The sequence below is a fragment of the Protopterus annectens genome, chromosome 3.part0, assembly GCF_019279795.1.
Source record: "Protopterus annectens isolate FY-2018-M chromosome 3.part0, PAN1.0, whole genome shotgun sequence".
NCBI lineage: Eukaryota > Metazoa > Chordata > Ceratodontiformes > Protopteridae > Protopterus > Protopterus annectens.
In genome coordinates, this window is record NC_056731.1 from 894,191,086 (window position 1) to 894,211,960 (window position 20,875).

Consider the following 20,875-nt stretch of genomic DNA (forward strand, 5'->3'; position numbering starts at 1 on the left):
ATGGCAGGTGCACCATGCCTGTCAGCATGCTGCTGCGGTTAGGGGGGGCCAGCTTGCATCGCGGGGGTCATGCCATCCAGCCCCTCCCGACACATGTTGAGGAGCTCCTCGCCAGCCCCAGAGCACCTGCCTGCCCAAAAACACAATACCGGGCAGAGAGCATAGTGGAGGTGGGTGCTACCCACACAATGTAAGAGGAGCGTGCAGGTAAGGCCACAGGGCACATCAGTAGACCACTGTTGAGTATCCATCTGCATCTGGAGAGTTAGATCATGCATATGTGAGATGAAATATATATAGTCTGTTGCTGCATTGTAGTAATAAACAGCTGTGCATAATCTGTAGTATTGTGGGTTTGTACTATTGATGTACTGTAATGCTGCAACCACCCTGTACCAATTATGCAGAATCCACAATCAAGGGTAAAGCGCCTCAAATACAGCAACAATTAATGAATCTCAGTAGAACAAAACCAAGTGAGGCAGCAAACTCAACCATAAGAAGCTGACCATTTATTTCATTAAAAACGATAAAAAACAACAAAATATCATGTATCCAGTAAGCGCTTTCACATTCAAACTGAATGCTTCATCAGACTGTTCCGAGTATGTTGTTTGTTCAGGTTTGTCAATACACCGGTCATGTGATGACCATGGTATAGTCCATGCACACATTTAACACACCTACCCATAATGCATGCTGTACATGTTCACGTATTGTTGCTGTTAACTGCACTTCATCACAGTGGTCACCATGGTTGTGTATCTGAAATGGATGTAAGACTCCTGCAATATAACTAATAACCTGTCATTGCAAGATGTGTACACAGAGATGAACATAATGGTGGGACAAATGGCCTACAGTAGGAACATGTCTGAAACATCACCCTTATACAGTGCTACAACAGTATATATACCACTATTACAATGGCAACTCTTACAGATCTACACTATGACATATCACAATGATTCCACAACCCTTACAACCTGCAATGTGGTCCTAACATGAGGAATGAATGTGTAATATGGAATCCTATGTTAGGACAGCAAATATGGGGAATACATACCTTCACAAACACTGGAAGCATGTGTGCATACACTCCAGATAACATATTGTGGACGCAGCTTTTGAGGTACTGACAGCATGCATTCTTCATGAGTATGGACCTTCCAGCAAGCATAGGTCCTCAATGTCACACCAATAAATGGTCTGCTGTCCAAGACATTTGGCCATCAAATGTGCCCACTTACCTGCAACAGTGGCAGCTGTGGCTTGCACACATCTTACAAGCCATGGAATGGATCCCATACCCAACAGGTAGCACCCAGGAGTTGGACATGTAGCCTTACCTCAATATTACATATACCACGACAAACAGTGCAGGCAGTCATGTATGTGGCGAGGATTTATGTAGAAAATAAACATATGGCCATCCAAGACAGATGATGACACATGTTGCAAACTGGTCATGCAGGCTGCCTAGTAACATGCCACAACACTGAGGGAGTTGTAGGAATTTCTAGCAAGTACTGGCTATGCAGTACCTGTGTCAGCAATTGCCTGAACTCTGCATAAGTGTGGCCCATGGGTTGGGGTAATCAGATGGGACAGTTGTATCACAGGAAACATCAGCCAGGCCTCTCTACAGTTAGCGTATGCATAAAAGCAAATGTCCCCAAAAGGCATGTGCTGCAATGTGTACTGGTATACCAAGGCCACGTTGGAAACCTATAGACAGCATCAATTAAGATACATGTGCTGCACAAGCAACACCTCACCCCACCTCAGGCCCACCATCCCCATCTGTACCTTGCCAGTCCCAGGGTACACCTGTATTTTTTGCCGTTCATTAGCAGGGATTAGGCCGGTACACATGGTGTTCAGTGTTTGGGAGACTGCAAAATGATGTGTAGGCCATAGTTGTCAAGCATCTGCAAAAAGGCTGAGGGTGGGGAGGGGGTGTCATCATGAAATACAACAGTGCACTGAAGCAGAGATCCACAGGATGCTATGAATGGCTGTATCTGCACACAGTCAAGGACAGGAACTGTGGCAGACATAACCCTGACTCCACAGCAATAGTGACGGCACTGTGTGACCTCCAAGGGATGTGGACATGAGTTGACCTTGCAATCATGCAGAGTCGGGGGACATTTGTAGGACAGAGTGACCAAATACTGGCAAATGCAGATGGCCCATGCTAGTTTACCCCTGCCAAGAATAGTGACTGCTGTAGTACACATAACAGTAGATGCAACAAACCATCATGATAAGGACGTGAACACATATGCACCCACAAATTGTATGCATCTCAGTCGGCATCTGCACAACTAACACATTTGTTTGACACTGCATTTGATTGCGCAGGTCATATGTCACATATCAGGTTCATGTAATGTTAACATATGCAGTAATGTGGCCCCATGGCATATCAAGGAAGAGGGCGCCATATCAATAAGGGTGTGTACACTCCCTATAGCTATGGTAAGGTTTGAAGGTTGTCAGTGTAATTGTATTTTATTGACCATACATGCACCTCTGATGATGAGATCTGTAAATCAGACATCAGGCATTCACAAATGACATTGTTCCACATATCATCTCATGTATGTGTCAGACAAACACATAGGGGCTGTGAGGAGCAGTGCAAACATAACTGACACACATATACACATTCAGCAATGGTGTGTACACCTGTGAGGTATGGTGCACAGTACATGCCAGGGTGCCGAACAGGTGCACAGCAATACTGTGTACATGGGTGCAGTGTGTTTCAGGGGAACGGGAATCACCTACTACCACAACCCATGCATCACAGAGATGTATAATGTTGCTAGCAGGGATTGACTATAGCTGCACTGCATGCTGTTGAGTGCCAATATGTCATGCATGTTGACAGATGGGTAATGAGAGGTCTGTGTGTAATATCTTTGTGCATCCTCACCTGTATGGTGTGGGGTTGTTCATACCTCTCAACTTCCCTTTGAAATTGTGCAGTACATGGACATGGACAGACACATGAGACACCAGGAATACATTTCTGTCATGTTAATCTCAGGACAGCTGATAGTATAATAAAATCTGCAGCATGAAACATGCATTGGGAGGGAAAACTAGACACCAGGGATACTTTTTTAATTGCAATCAGCAGAACGGTAAAGAAATACCCATGTATGCAGCACTAAAGATGCATTGGGGAATTACTAGACAACACCAGAGAGTGTTTCCAAATATTACTGTAGTCCACATAAAAAGTTAATAGAGCAAAAGATCTTGCATCTACTGAACAATAGTTATGTATGACACTCCAGCGCATGACATTATTGATTGACTGTAGTAGCCCATAACATGGAGGTCATGCTGAAGACGTCTGGACAAAACCAGGGTGAACAATGGATGACATCAGGGAGTCTTTGAAAAAACAACTTCAATCAAGTTAAAGAGGTAATGAAGTAAAAGGTCATGTTTTGTGATCACTTGTCTAAGGAATTAGAAGAATGATACGTTAATGATTTGTATTATTGACCGTAATTATTCAAGACTGATGCAGGATGGGGAAATTAAGAGAAAAAACTAGGGACATTCTGTAAACTCAGGGACAGGTAAGCATTATGGTGGAATGTCAGTGTGTGTGTGTGTGTGTGTGTGTGTGTGTGTGTGTGTGTGTGTGTGTGTGTGTGTGTGTGTGTGTGTACTGTTAAGCAATGATGTACAGGTCTTAAAGTGTGTTTCTTGTTTTCCCCTCACAGGTGGCGAGGTGGGTCAGGGTCCCTCCTGCAGGCAATCTGATGTTGGTGTCCATACAGGCACTGAAAATGATGATAGATGTGTTGAGGCACAGGCAAAGTTGTCAGGAGCTGAAGCTGCTTCATCGTTTGACATCCCACTGTTATCCACCCCATCCCTGCACACAGTCACAATGCCTATACATACCCCATCATCAGTGGCCATAGCTGAGGGACAGTTGGTGGTTGGTGGCATGGGACAGGACAGTGTGGTATCTATGGCATATGTGTCTGGACACAGCAGCCATAGCCAGATGTCCAGTGGGGTACCACATAGATGTACAGGGGTGCTTGTTGAAGGGCTGCTGGTCATCATGCCCCTGGCAGAAGTGCCACACCTGGTACCACCAAATGCATGTTTCAGGCCATCATGGAGATGCAGGCACGTATGGAACGGTACACCAGACAGGGTCTGAGGCTGCAGAGGGCTACTCATCCAGCTGTTGCTGACAACATCCGTGATCCTGCAGGTGCCCTCCGTTATTTTTCAGAGGTCATGGATAGACAGTTGGATGAGATGGTGGGAATCATCGAACATGGAATGTCCATGCTTGAGCATATGGTGAGAGTGGTGCAATGGCCATGTGGATGTAGGCCAGTAACACCAACAGCTGGACATCGACATGGATGTGCCAGAACACAGAGCTGCTCCAGTAGTGGCAGTACCAGCCCCAGCACTGCAGGGTGGGCACTGTCCACACCACACCCCAGCAGGCCACATGTACCTGGCCCTGGCCAGCCCCAGGAGGGACCCAGATCTAGTGGACATATGTCATCATCAGGGGAGAGTATCATATCGTGGCTTGTACCTGGTGGTGCCTGTGGAACCCCTGGCAGGCACAGTTCTTGTGTCCATGACAGGAGATGGTGAATTGCACACCCCACCAGGTATGGTCTGCAGTTGTCCAACAAACACCTGTATAGGGCAGCCACATGGCAGTACTGTGTGCATGCATACTCACATACAATACAAACACAGCTAGGGCAACCCCATACCTACACACACCACACCACCACGGTCAAATTAATAATTAAACCCCCTCGCACACATGGTGTCAAATGTATGGCTCAGCCTAGGTCTCTGGCAAACCAACAACACACCCCATGCATATGATGATACCTGTGCCACATCCCTGTCATCCATAACATCGATGCAGGGACAGGCTAATATGGTTCTGATGCACAGGGTGATTGCACTATGGTGTGCCAATGTAATGCTGTGTAACATGATGTCAGCAGTAAAGTTTAATGCTTACATGTCAGGAAGTGTAGCTGTCCAGCCATGATGCATTATAGCTGTTATTAACACTGAGTGACTGTGGTCTCCATAATGTATTCTGTTTGTGTTGTAGGTGTCCATGTGTCAGCAGGAGGATGCTCTGCTGTTTTATCCTACAAGGGGTATGACACTGTGCTGACACCTTGGGTGTGCCATATCCTGGGTACAGGTGAATATGTCACAGGTCTGTATAACAGTTACTGCATGTGCCACATGGCTGATAGGTCTTGGGGTGGTGTATACAGGTGCGTGCATGGTGGCTGATGTCAGCAGCCCTTCTACAGTGGACAATGGTAAGTGTACTGGGTGGTACATGCCACATGTCTGTGTATAACACACACAGAGGCTTTGGTGTTGATGCAATACACAGAGCATACTGTACACATGGTTGTATGTACCTGTGTAAGGAACCCAATGTAGCCTATGTAATTCCACCAAGACAGAATAGGCACAACAACACATTGGAAAATAAGCAGTCCGCTAGTTTAATGTCATTAACAATGGTACTGGCATGGTATATGTCCCCGTCCCCAATGTAGTGCAATCCTCAACTCAGTGAACATAGGTGTGCTGGTGTGCGTGGCACAGCCCTACACTTTGGAGGGTAAGAGGTGCTGTAGAACCACAGATAGTGTGAGAGACAACTACTTAACCTGTTAACATGAACTGTACAGTATTACGGTCAGGTAAGCAGGGGGATACACTCAACAGTAACTGCAATGATGGTGGCTGTGTCCACAAGAGCCACACCCAGCTATATATATCAACCCCAGTATCACTGTACACCTATACAGTGGGGAAGAGGGCATGTACACATCTACCACTAGTTGTGATGGAACGTATTTCCACAGGATGATACCTGTGAAATGTTAGCATATGCCAGGCAGTACTTGGACAGATGACCTCCTGGGACATATATATTCTGCAAATGGAAGTAGATTTCATCACATACACACACACTCTTACTTGGCAACACTGGGACTAGAACCCCTACCTAGGTATGTAGTGCTACTGATGTGTGTAGCCTTACTTGCACACACCACACTACTTTTAGGATGAGGTGAATTCCAGGTTACATGTTACGTGAAGAATATCCCCAGGCCTGTACAGTATGCTAATGGGGGATGTACTGGTTGTTTATGGACAGTACATAGTGTGACATACTGTCATATACACATTGACAAACACATCACAGTCAGACACACATCTGAGAGACCTGGGCTTATCGGTGCTAACTACCTTGTCAGTGTGTCTATTACAGATAAGTTTCTCACAGCACATGCATAACTGGGCTGGATAGTGTTATCAGTTACCTGTATGGTTGATGGTAACAGTGGTCCCTATACTGTGGAACATGGGACATGTACCAGGGATATCATGGTGTAAAGACAGTATACCCATCACCCACACCCCACAGTGGATATTGTATGCACTGACACCCATGATGACACTCTGACATACCCACCATCACACATTGACCAGGACTGCAATACAACCTCTTGTCTATCCCAAGAGTGCTACTACAGGGATATGCATCTAATGCACATGCCACAGGGATAGTAGGGTGATGCATTGTCATGGCTCTCCTACGGTCAGCAACATCACTATCCCTAATACTGTGTGGCAAGGCATATTGTATTAGGTGAATGTGGCCTCAGAATGCTGTACCCTACAAATATACACACATGCACACATGCACACACTTGCCAGAACTCAGTGGGTATTCCATGCCTATCAACCCATTTGTACAGCAGTGCTGTGCTGGTAGTGCAAGCCCAAGGTAGTCCTTAGGGTGAAGACTGTAACAAGGTACATGTAATGTCTGGTACAGCAGCAGCCACATCTAACTGTGGCAGCGGGGGGGTGCAGTGGGTGTGAAGGGCCTCAGGGTATTCTCACCTACAGGTCTACAAACACACAGACACTGATATTCTCAGTAATGCACACGTACACATTTGTCAGTACTGGGGTCCATCGGTGCAGGTGTTCATAGGTATGTACCAAGCTATTGTCCATGGAGAGATGGGAAGTGTAGGGGATGTGTGTACAGTGGTATCATGCCACCTGCCATGTGCCAGCAGGCCATCTATCAATAGATAACACAGGGTTGAGAGTTACATGCAACAGCCAATCATCTGGTTGCCTCTTGCAGATAGCCAGTGAGGTGCTCCAATTGACATGTATGCAACATGTATTACATAACATGGTCAGTGTCTGTCTTGGAGACCTGTACCCAAGCATGTTCTGTTGACTGTGGTAGTGTAGTTGAAGTATCCATGGTGTGTGGTGCATACATGGTGTGGATTCCTAGCTGTGGCATTCATAACACAGCTGGGCAGACATGTCAGTGCCAGTCAAGCATAGATTGCCTATAAGTAGCCAAGATGGATACCTGACATCTGCACATCTGTACTGAGGACAGACAGACATCGGCTAACCAACTAAATATGCATTAGGATGAATGTGTTGGCAGACAGATGTCTGACACCGATAGGTATGCCATTACTACATGACAGCACCCCTCACTGACATGTGCTATACACACAGTAGTCTACAGTTATTTTCCACATGTCAAATCAATATCCAGTAGGAAATATTTAATGAGACACAGCTCACACACCAGGAACATGACAGTGAGGACTCAGAGTCCATCTTTGCATGCAGGGGTGTTTTATTCTAGTACTACATTCTGCAATCTACTCTTTCATGGAAAAGCACTGTCAACAGTAGTACTGTAATGATATACTACATGCCAGTGTGACTGCATATAACCTGGGATACTACCCATGTATGTAACACAGTCAAACAGAAAAGAGTGTTGTACAAGCCATATATACTCAGGTGTCCCAGACAGTAGACTCACACCCCTTGCTACTGTAATGACAGCACATAGATGCATGTTATGTACATGGCATTAAATACACTTATTAAAGATGTCATTACCCTGCTATTTTACCAGACCGGAATGTGAGCAGTGGTTACCAGGACTGAGCCATGCTTAGCAGGTTTCAGCATTACTGCAATATAAATGCTAAGCAGATTTGGGCACTGGTACGCAAAGCCTACACGGTGTAAGCGCCTATACATTTAAGTGTACATTAGCAGCACTTACCATTGTGCAAACCAGCTTAAAGCTGCTCAAAACTGCCTTAACCACTCTGTATCCAACAGCCCTTGTTCTGCCCAGCAGCAAAATAACCAGCCCTTGCAGGTCTTGAATCCTGGACCCTGTACACTATAGTCACAGCAGTTAACCACTAAGCCATCACAGCTGTGAAGACAATTGTTGCTTTTCTAATATATCTGTCAGTACACATGCTGAATAGTACTGAACAACTGCTATGACTTCTACAATAGTATAGTGCTTGTTAGTGATATTACTGTTGAATCACGTATGTTGTTATATCTAAATATACACATATTAGATAAATATGGTGTGATACATCTGGGAAGGTATATAAAACAGTCATGTTTACACATAAAAAGGATATGTATATATATATATATATATATATATATATATATATATATATATATATATATGTGTGTGTGTGTGTGTACATGTACATACACATGTATATTCATATATATGTATTTATATACATCTGTACATTGCATTATATATATGGTCATATATAGATCTATCTGTCACACACTTAACAGTATGGGGTTTCAAACCCCTGCCTGACTATGCATTGCTATTACATTTTTTGCAGTTATTGCATGTGCCACAGAGCTTACATGTTGGAGACCTGTCCAAAGGTATTTTTGATGGTGAGTGACATCAGCAACAGTGATAAGGAGGGATAAGGTAGGTGTAGTACATGTGCCTGTCCATGAAAGCAAGTGTCAAGGACGACACAACCACACTCTCTCAGGGACTCACACACATTATCACAGTTGGCAGAGTCCGGATTAGTCTTCCTAAATAACTTGTTTGCTACACTACAGTATTACTCAGATATCACATGCACCACAGAGGTTATCAGGCTGATATATGGGTAAAGAATATGTCAAGGTGACTGACATCAGAAGGTATGATTCAGTAGGGCAATGGGAGGTGTAGTGAGTGTGAATGGCTTCCAAATCATTAATCTCCACACACACACACATACACACACAGAGACACAGGTTTGCCAGTATTGACATGCATGGGTTCATTGCTTCACAGGTGTGTAGTGGTTGACTGTGCCAGAAGGCTGTACAAGGCTAGGCAAAAGGGTATACCTTGTTATCAGGCTACATGACAATGGTCTGCATTGTGGCTCAGGGGTGTAGTCTCTGGATTGGCCCACACAGGTGGGTATTGTATTCACCATCCAATTATCTGAGTTACTCTTGTGGGTGGCCAGTGCTGTGGAATGCTTGCCATGTATGTATTCTATATTCCATAACATGGATGGTGTCTGGGATATGCACATGTCCCACATGCATGTTCTGTGACATCTGGACGTGTACCTGGGGTGTCTGGGGCATGTTGTGGGGACAGATTGTTATCATCTGATGTGGCATTCCTGACCTCATGTGGTGAGAACTGTCAATGGAACTCAGGTTGATCCTGCACCTACACTGACAACATGATACAGGTATTCACTGGTGTTAGTGGCATCTGTACATACAGGGCATGTGTATAAGGCATGGCATTTCCTTTGTGGGTTACATTTGCTGACTCTACAGTTGTTGCAGGCGTCGAGTGGGGAACATAGCAAAGGACCACTGTATGCAATTATTTGCCTATTGTAGGGATGGAACAGGGTGCCATGTCCTCTGTAGTCCACTGCAATCACTCCATTATTACTATCTGTGGACAATATGCAGGGAATTACCAACATAGTGATTGTTGTCTAGCCAAGTGTGTTTGTGTATGAGACATGTGTGGAGAGTGTTCTCTGGGTAATACAAGGGTTGCCTATATTGTTCCCCAATCCATAATGTAACATGTAGGAGTATGGATTGTCTACACCAGCCTCCCTGCTGTTTGACATCTGTTGTCCTTGTCAGGTGGACATTGTGACATATAATAGGTCCTCCATATAAGAAATATGCAAAACCCACCCAACAATGAGTCCTGTTATTGCACAATCACAGATACCTCCACACAGGATACTGATGACAAACACACACACACACACACACACACACACACACACACACACACACACACACACACACACACACACACACACACACATACACACACACACACACAGAGTCTCACAGTTGCCATGTCTGGGATTAGAACTCCTACCTAACCAGTACATCACACTATAGCATTACACAGTTAAAGCCCACACCATGGAGCTTACAGGGCTACTCCTTCACCAAAGGTGTATTTCAAGGTGAATGGCATCAGCAGGCTTGCCAAAGTAGGGCAATGGGGAGTGCAGTGTGTGTGTGGATTGGTCATAAACCATTCATCTGGAAGCACACACACAACACTTAGCCACACACAGGTTTACATTTAACAGGAAAATGTATGCTAGATGAATACTGACTTGTACAGTTATCACAACCACCACAGACACTATAGTGCTGAGGGATACCAGAAGCAAATGTCTACAGTGATTGACATTTGTGCATCATGTGGTTGTAGCCAATTGGATGTGTGCTTGATCGGACAGGTCTCATGATGGGAAGCTCTTTGTCACTGTCTGTCACTCTCTTCCACACATCTATGTATGTGTAAGTTTGGCCTATTATAGTGTTTTGTCCTTGGATGTATGTGTGTATTCCTATCCGATGTCTGTGCAAAGCATGACTGGTGTGCAATGTGGAGTGTGTGCACAAACATCTGCGATTGTCAGATATGTATAGTCCACTGTTGTTGTCAGACATGGGCTTAATTTCTGTAAGTGTGGGAGCACGACCAGTATGACCTTTCATTATTTGTTGTCAGACATGGGCTTCGTTTCTCTAAATGTGGGAGCATGCCCAGTATGACCTTCTGTATTGAATATGTGAATCCATTCCAGGTAGGTTGTACTCCAGTGCAGGCTTTTGTGGTCTACACCTACTGCTAGCAACCTGTTTCTGCAGAATATCTGTAGATCGGTTGACAATATGGGGTTACAATGGGCAAAGGATAGTGGGTTTCTGTAAGTAATTGTGTCTGTGCTGCTTCTGCTACATTGTTTGGTGTTAGCAGAGATAGTCAGACATATGTACTGTTTTACACTGTGATTTTTATGTCATCAACTACTGACAGGTATACATATTTGCTTGCAGTAATTTTCTGGGGAACACAGGATGAATGAAGCTGTGTCCAGTATTGTGGTCTTCAGCCTACATATTCTTGCGCAATCATGCCATTCTGGAGGGGGAGCTGCAGACACTTACTGCTGGGTCTGTGTAAATGGTTCAGCACCTTGGTACTGTGGTGGCTGAGGATCCTATGCTTGTACATCCATCGACATGACAGTATGGTTATATCCTGCTGTGGCAATACCTCACAGCTGTACAGATTCACACAGGTTACCCAGAGGCAGGACACATATTTTTGATCATTACCCCTTCACATTGTGGTTTATGAGCAGGTTTGTAGCCACCTATTCCTGTGTTTGCAGGCAGGGATAGTATGTGCACACAGCTGAGTTTTACACTTCACACACTCCATGGCGTCCATGCTTCTACCCCCTCTTTGTTATTCTATCCTCTTCCGAACATTATGCAAACATTATCTGATAAGTATCCCTATAGTTATCACTTCATCCCTGCAGTATTTAGGGGTTAGTCCACAGTTCATGCAGTGGGACATGGTGGACATGTTACTGGGATTTGTCAACATGGCCTTGCATTTGGGTTCTGTGGACTATGTTATGTTGTTATTTGGGAGTCCATAAGATAACACACATTGGCAGTATGGGTGCAACACAGGCCTTTGACAGAAGACTGTAGGGAATTTGGTAGTGATGCAGGCTATCTGTAGCAGGCCGGTGCATTATGTCACTCGTACAGTCCCAGGCTGCAAGCCACTATATTCCTCTGGGGTGACAGGGTAGGTGTGCAAGGAGTTAATATCAATAGTTTCTGTCCTTATTGATCGATTGGCATGGATGCTGGCAGGGTGCTGCTTACAGCTAGGGACACCTCTTCAGCATGCTGCATTCTGTGGCTATTCCCATACAGAGGTGGGGGTCATATTGTACTCATTCCCAACAGCAGGGATAAGACCTGTGAGATACCTGTGGCTGATGGTGTGCTGAGCTGGGTGCATGTGTGCTATGAAAGCTACTTGTAGCTGACTCACAGATATACATGGGGCATTCCACTTATGCTGGCTTGTGCAGGGACATCAGCAGTTTCTCATTACTTCATACCTGTGCCTTTTGTGGTCTGCAAGTTTTTGGCCAGACGACATCAGTATTCCATACTACACAGCCAACTAATGTGCTGCTAACCTGTATGTACAATTCCAAAGGTGTGTCCATTTGACAGTAACATTTTATACACTCTCTGTTTAGGGTAGTTCCACCTGTGTACTGTTTGTACATCTGGGCCCACATTCATGCCATGTCCATCTTTCAGATGGTGACAGATATTACATCTGAACAACTAGTATGGATTACTGCTGAAATGTGTCTTGCTGGGATTTATTGTGTTTGGCACCGCAGTTGTGAGAGCTTGGCGCTGTCATCAACAGTACTGGCCATTGGCCACCAGGACACAACCCACCATGCCTACATGCTGACCACTTTCACACAATATACAACACACTCCAACCTAACACACACAGCCCTCCATATTGTACATGTGCTACAATCTATCCTGCTACTTTGGCCAGCTCAGGTAATATGTGCTCCATTGTCATTTTACCTACACATACATGTTACTACATTTCTACATAGGATTGTGTGTGAGTGTGGGGGGGGGGGCACACCTGACAATGGTACACATTTGCTATGACTGTACTGGTATTTCAGCTACTCTGTTTCATTCTGTAGTCTGACCTATCATGCAGACTAGAGGCATATCAGTGTACTACAGTTCTTAGGTTTTATTAACCTACATTTCAGTTTCAGACTTCTTACCCTTCAGAACTAACATCCCACTGCTTGACCTGTTGTAGTCTGTCTGTGTAGGTCTGGAGGGGGGCTGTTTTCCATAGCCATCAATCAGAGGCCTTGTCACAGCCTTTCTTTGTGTTTGTCTATACCTGTCCTGCTGGCTGAGACTATTGTTGGGTATGTGAGCCTCACTGACATGCATGTGTGTGTCCTATGGACACACATTTGGCCCACCACATATCCTGCAGTGGGTTTTGTCACCTTGTCTAGTACTGCCTACTATGTTGACACCAGTATTTGTTAAGGATTTCATGCTGCCAATATAGGTGTCTATCTGCTGGCATCCCATTCAGCCACACAATTCCCTAACATGCTCACATCCATACCATAGATACAGATGGCAGAACATACTATTCCATTCAGCAAATGATAGTGAGCGTGACTTACCTTGTGGCTGTGCCAGTATTGAGGATGGTGCTGGAGAGCCGACTATGTCAGATGCACATAGTACACTCCCTATACATGGTTAAGCACAGGCAGTGTCATATTTGGCATTGCTTTTACAATATGTGCGAGTTGGAGTGAGGCGTCATTCCCTGGGTTCCTAACATGTAAGTGTATGTGCTATGCGTTGTCTCTTTGCCAAGGCCTGGGCATACTGGGCATTCCTCCTTCTGCCTACTGGGGCAGGCTCAGGTTGTTCCTCCTCTGAGTCACTCTCTACCTGTGCAGGCCTTGGTAATGGTGGGGGGCAGCTGTTTCCGCAGGATCATATTGTGTAGCATTGCACATACAATGACAATTTGGGTACATGTAGCTGGTGAGTAGTGCAAGGCTCCAACGGATATGTCCAGGCTCTGGAACCGTGACTTGAGTATCCCAAACACATGTTCTATTATGATTCTGATCTGTGCATGTGCCTCATTATGGAGTTCTTCTTCTGGTATGTGTGTACATTTCTGATGGGTGCCATCAGCCATGGCTCGAGTGCATAACCAACATCCCCCACTAGGTGGCCATATGGGATGTCCCCACTGGCAAATCTCTGGTACAGTTGCGTCATATGCCAGATGTGGGAGTCGTGATAGCTTCCAGGGATGCCAGCACACACATGCATTATAATGCCCTGGGCATTGTACATGACCTGACAGTTGATGGAGGGGAAGCCCTTGCGGTTTATGTAGACTCTACCCTGCTCACCAGATGGTACTTTGATGTGTATGTGCGTGCAGTCTATAGTACCCACTATCTCAGGGTATTCTGCTATTTCGTGGAAGAGACGCATATTGTTGGTCAACGCCTCATGGGTATTGAGGAAATATATCTGCTCACCGGCATGTGTTGACATGGTATCCAAGAACTGGTGGAGTATACTGAATTCTGATGCCTGTGAGATCCCCATGATATCCCCAGTTGGCCTTTGGAAGGTACCTGTGGCTAGTATTTTTAAGCCTACACATACCTTGGTATCCACTGGGATGGGTTCCTCTCTGTTGGTCCTGTGTGTGAGGCGTGGCCAGCACAGCTCAACAATTTGCTGTAGGAGGTCCCTGTCCACCCTATAGTGATCCACTATCTCCAGCTCATGTAGCCCCTGGTAGGTTACCCTGGGTCTGTACACCCTTCTCCGTCTCCTCACTGTGGGTTGGTCATCAGCATTCTCATCCTCACCACTCTCAGCCTTTTCCACATGTTGATTTATGATAGCTGCTGCAGCCCCTATCATTTTGTTGCTTTTGTTAGGTAAAATTTCCCTATTTGTACACCAGTGGTGTAGAGTTTGTGGGAAGAAACAGAGGGAAAGGTGTTTGCATAGTTTATAGTAGTGTGCTGGGCTGCTGCCTGTGTAATTGGCTGATTCTGATGCATTTCACCTGCCAGCTATGCTAGTTCTCCTTGATTACCTTCCTACTGCTGTTTTCCCTTCTCATTGCCTTCCTGTTTAAGCCCCGAGGAGCGCCGCACAAACCCAGTGCTCAGATGTGAACAGAGCTGCTATTTCCTGGTTTACTTTTTTTTTTTTTTTAAAACCCGGTGCGTAGCGCACACACCCATTTAGGCAATGTAAAGTGTGCTTGGCAGCTTCAGACACACCCCCTTCCTTAGCTCTGTTAAGTTAAGGGCAAACCCGAGCCACAGAGCTCCAGTAAGCTTACAGTATGCCTGGCACACCCCTCTATGATGTCAGCTAACTCTTAGGCTTGCACCATGGTTTTTCTACACCTACACGGTTAGGTACAGGCTAGCCATGAGAGGAAATCAGTGATTCAGTATCATTCCCCTAATTTGCATAGAATTAGCTGCTAATGCCTAGTTACAAGTCCCACACTGAGCCTTCCCACTATTCACTGACCTTGTTGTCTTCTGCCTGCCATTTACTATAATGGCAAAATTGTGATTTTGCAGAAAATAGTAATAAAGAAGAAACAGAATGTGGTGCAAGCAAATGGTTCCACCAGAATAAAAGCCAATGTACTGAAAAATATAGTAGAACCAAACCACAGCCAGTATCCAGAAGAAAGAAACTTTCAATGGTGAGAGCTTATGCGACTGATTTTGCTGCTTCATCAGACAACACAACATCTCTTTACTTTCTTATTTAAAATATATTCTAACCAATAAAAAACTCCTGCGTAATTAACAGTCAATTAAAACCATTAACAAGGCAATTAAAGTTTAAAAACATGAATACAAATTATCATCTTACTAAGTTCCTAGGCTGTAAAACTGGATTTATGGAAGCCTTATCATTGAGCCCCTTCCCCATTGTAGCTCTCATCCTGATTATCCATTCTAATTCAGCCACTTCTGTTCTATTGGCAAAATCCCTCTACTTTCATTGTTTCTAACTATTTCTATAACCATAAATACATAAGTACCCCACACTACCATCCATGCAACCTATAGTCACAGGAAGGGGATGGTGCACTGAACCCCTTTCATTATTTGTGGAAAAACACCTCAAACCTGTATTCAGTAGAAATAGGTATGTGTTATGTGACACAAAACAGTTTTTGGGAGATTTGTACCAATTCCTAAACTCTAGGGGAGTAGGGATAGGTATCTACTAGTGACATTGGATGTCCAATCCCTATTTACAGTCATATCTAATGAACAAGGAGTAGACATGCTTAGACAGTACTTAATGAATGATGGACAATTGGAACACAAGTTTATAGATTTATTATCTCTGTTGGTGGAACTCATATTGAAGAATAATATTTTCTTATTTGAACATACACTATACAGACAATTAGATGGCATAGCTATGGGCACCTCGTGTGCCAATAGCTATGCCAACATTGTAATGGCTGAATGGGAGAAGCACCATCTACTAGGTTTTGAAACTCAATGAAGCATAGCATTCTATCATATGTTTGTACATGACCTCTTCCTTTTATGGGAGGGGGACTCGACAACTATACAACAGTTCATTCATAATATTAATAGTAGCACCAACTTCCTGAAATTCACCATGAATAAGGCTTATGACACAATAGACTTCCTAGATGTAAGGATTAATCAGGACTTGGGGGGCAATTTTAACACACAGTTGTATAGGAAAGGATGTTACAGAAATAGCTATCTTCATAGGCATAGTATGCATCCATGGCAAATATTTAAATAATATCATAAAAGGACAAGGGCTGAGAACCTCTAGGTTGACTACAAATGAAAGTAGCCTTGATGGGGAGTTAACAAGCCTGAAGAATTCATTTTTGTATAGAGGATATAAGGAAGTTGAAGTCACTGATGGGCTATCTATGGTTCCAAAGCTTCGGGAGACTATAGGAAAGCCTTATTTTTCAGAACAGACGGAAATTGTACCATTTGTTCAGGAACAAGTTGCCCCTAGGTCAATGAAAATACCCATTACCTATTCAAATAATGTGAATCTCATGCAAGAAATTTATAGGAAGAACTGCACAATATTATGCTCTGAAGATGGAATCAGAATGATTATGGGAGATAACCCCACCTATGCTCATAAAAACAAAAAATTTTTAAAAAGGTTATTATGTCATCCCAGGGACTCCCTAGATAATTCCTATAATAGGAATAGAGGTACTTTTCCTTGTTCTAACTGTAATTGTCAATACATCGATAGCAGTAGTAAATTTGTTCACCTTGATACAGGGAAGACAATAGAGTTTAGAGTATCTGATAATTGTAAAACTAGCAATCTTATTTATCTGGCATACTGCATAGTATGTTCTTCATATTATATATGCAAAACCAACCATATGTTAAAGCAAAGGATGAGAGAACATATCTATGATATACACAGGGGGCAGATAATAATGCTTTGGCCAAACACGTGGCTAAGTATGATAGTACACACACATTTAGATTTATGGTTATAGAAATAGTTAGAAACAATGAAAGTAGAGGAGATTTTTCCAATAGAACAGAAGTGGCTGAATTAGAATGGATAATCAGGATGAGAGCTACAATGGGGAAGGGCTCAATGATAAGGCTTCCATAAATCCAGTTTTACAGCCTAGGAACTTAGTAAGATGATAATTTGTATTCATGTTTTTAAATTTTAATTGCCTTGTTAATGGTTTTAACTGACTGTTAATTACACAGGAGTTTTTATTGGTTGGAATATATTTCAAATACTAAAGTAAAGAGATGTTGTGTTGCCTGATGAAGCGGAAAAATCTTTCATGAAAGCGCTCAGCATTAAAAGTTTTTTTTTCTGGCTACTGGATGTGGTTTGGTTCTACTATATTTTTCAGTACATTTTGTAGAAAATGTTTTTTTCAAGGTTTTACTTTTATTTTCCATCCGATCCCATTTGCATACCGCTGCCATACGCTTAAACGGCCAAAATCGGCCAAAAAGTTTTTTTTTTTTTTATTTTGCAACTGTTTTCCATGCTAATGGCCATATATTTGGCCATTTGCAAGCTTTCCATATTATTTCTACCCTTTATTTGGAGTTGTCATGGCTCCGTTTTGTAGTTTGTAGATATGTACTCGGTTACTAGCCGGTACATTTCTGCAGGTTACACAAATCCTGCACGGATGGCTGCCAGCTTCCTGGATTGCTAATTCACCTCATTTGCATGGTTTTCACCTGCAAATGGGGTAATTAGCATACAGGAGCTGTGTATGTGCAGGAATAGTGCAGGAGTGTTCGTGCACATCCCAGGAACTTGTTCCTGGATCTCTCAGTGGCCATATTGCCTTCAACAGCTACTGTACTATTCCTGCACACCGTGCAGAGCTTGCTGAATCCCAGCGGCAGCCTTCTGCATTAAAGTGCAAGGATGCTACCTGTAGTGCTACTAACACTGCTTTAAAATTCTATACCACAATAGTGATACCATTTGCTAACTAGCTAAACAAAACAGTTGTACATTGTAAACAGACTTAGCATGAGCAGCAGTAAACTAATCTTCCATTGAAGCTCACAATTCCTTGAGAATGCACTTGAAACCAAATTCCTTGAAAAATGCACCTGAAACTCAGTTTCTTGAAAAACACAGTTTGGTAGATGGGGTAGAGAGGATTCAGGCTCTTGATTCCTGTAGCTTAGGTACAGGGTTGAGCCTAAGCAAATTACTAACCATCTGCTAACCATAACTAGGGCATTTCACTCCATCACATACACACTTCAACTTCTTAGTGCATGAAATGTGGGCAAAGCCTAAAATATTGTTCTCATGAATTTAGAAAATTGCTAGAATAATGGGATCTGTGTTAATATGAATTTTTCTGGTCTAAAACATTATAAGTCTAAAACTCAAATGTCTGTCATATTTAGCAACTTCAATCTTTTTTTATGAGGAACAGGTGAACATATATGGCAAAAATCTGAACATTCTGCAAAAACCTGGACAATTGAGGGGTATGCACCTACATCTTACACATACACACCTCCCTCCCTCCCTCTTACACACACACACACACACACACACACACACACACACACACACACACACACACACACACACACACACACACCTACCTCCTTCCCTCTTACATACACAAAATATGGACAAAGGCTGTCATAATGGGGGGCCAAAAGGCCAAAACTAAGGACACATTTTAAATATTGCTCTTATAAATTTAGAAAGTTGATATAACAGCAAGTTTTTCATTAGTACGAATTTTATGAAGCATATGAAGTCTAAAGCTCAGATGTCTGCATTATTTTCTGACTTCAGTCCTCAATGGTTTGCTAGGGATTTGCCAGCAAAACATCATTTTATGAGAAACAGACCAAATAAGGCAAAAATTTGGATATTCTGTGAAAATCTAAACAGTTGACAGCTACACTCGCAACAGGCACTGCTTCTTATTCAACCTTGACTTAAAAAAAAAAGATACCTTCAGGGTCTTTCAACATGAACATCTGGATCAGCTCTGCAGTAATTTCTATTAGCTGGCAAAAGGGAGAGAAAGCATACCCATATAGTGACCAACATAAATCCAGGACCTGTCTTATTTCGAGGGAACAGAATAGTTATTTAAATTTCATTCCAAGTCCTAACTGCCGGCAGAAAACACAGGGCAAGTGAGCAGCTACTGAGCTTCAGCCACAGACATGGAAGTTGTTCCTCCTTCTTCTTCTCTAAAAACTTAGGGCAAGCAGCTGCTTAGCCGCAAACACAGAAATTAAGCTGCTCGGCCCCAAACACAGAAGTCTCTTTTGTTTTTTTTTTGTTTTTTTTTAATAAATTGTGGATGAGTGGAGCAACTTTTCTTTTTTCATTTGCAAGGTCAGGGGTGGACGATGTCTGAAATCCAGGTGAGTGCAAGTGAGCTCACAGACCCCAATAATTTATTGTATGGACCCCCAGGGTTCCGCAGACACCAGTTTTTGAAACACTGCTCTATAATATGGCTTGTCATAGGTCAGTATATGTGTCTGAGATCAACAACATGAAATAAATTACTGAGGCCATTATGTCTATTTCTTTATTTAAAACTAGGCATAAAAAGTGTGCACATAAAGTGGATACCTTTATTGGTGGCATACATATGAAAGTAAAGGGTAATTACATAATCATTTTTAAGTGAGCATTAATATGGTTCATATGGGGCAGTGTATATTTATTTACCAGCAAACTGAAGTGCATTACTGTTGTCATTTTATTTATATGAAATATACACATACAAATGTGATATACCCTACCAGACGATCTACATTCTGGTAAAGTAGTCTATATGTGAAAGGAGATGAAGCTAGTGTTTGTCATACTTAAAATGCACATTGGAAGTCCAACACATGTTTTGTCTTTCAGGTTGTTGCTTAAATTTTACAGTTTCTAGCCTCCATGATACAAATGTGTTTAGATTTAGTTCACAACTGATGCGTATTGTTTTTTTACGGGGTGATGTGTGATTTGCAAACACACACAAACAGGCACACACGTGTGTGTGTGTGTGTGTGTGTGTGTGTGTGTGTGTGTGTGTGTGTCTAGATATATATATATATATATATATATATATATATATATATATATATATAAATATATATATATATATATATATATATATATATATATATATATAACAGTTTGATCATCATGATGAAGGTCATAAACTTTAATAAAACACTAAAACAGTAAAAAGAAGATCAGTCCTTTCAGGTTACTAATAATTCATCAGATCTACTCATACTCAGTAAGTAAAACCATTTGAAAAGCATAATATCCAATCAAAATCTGTTAAATTGCTAAGACACATCAGGGGCTGGCTTTGAAGGTTGAATCATCACATAGCCAATTGAAGAGATATTTTAACCAATCATGATCATCTGTGCAGCCTATGCCCTTTAAGGGGTGACTTAAGAGG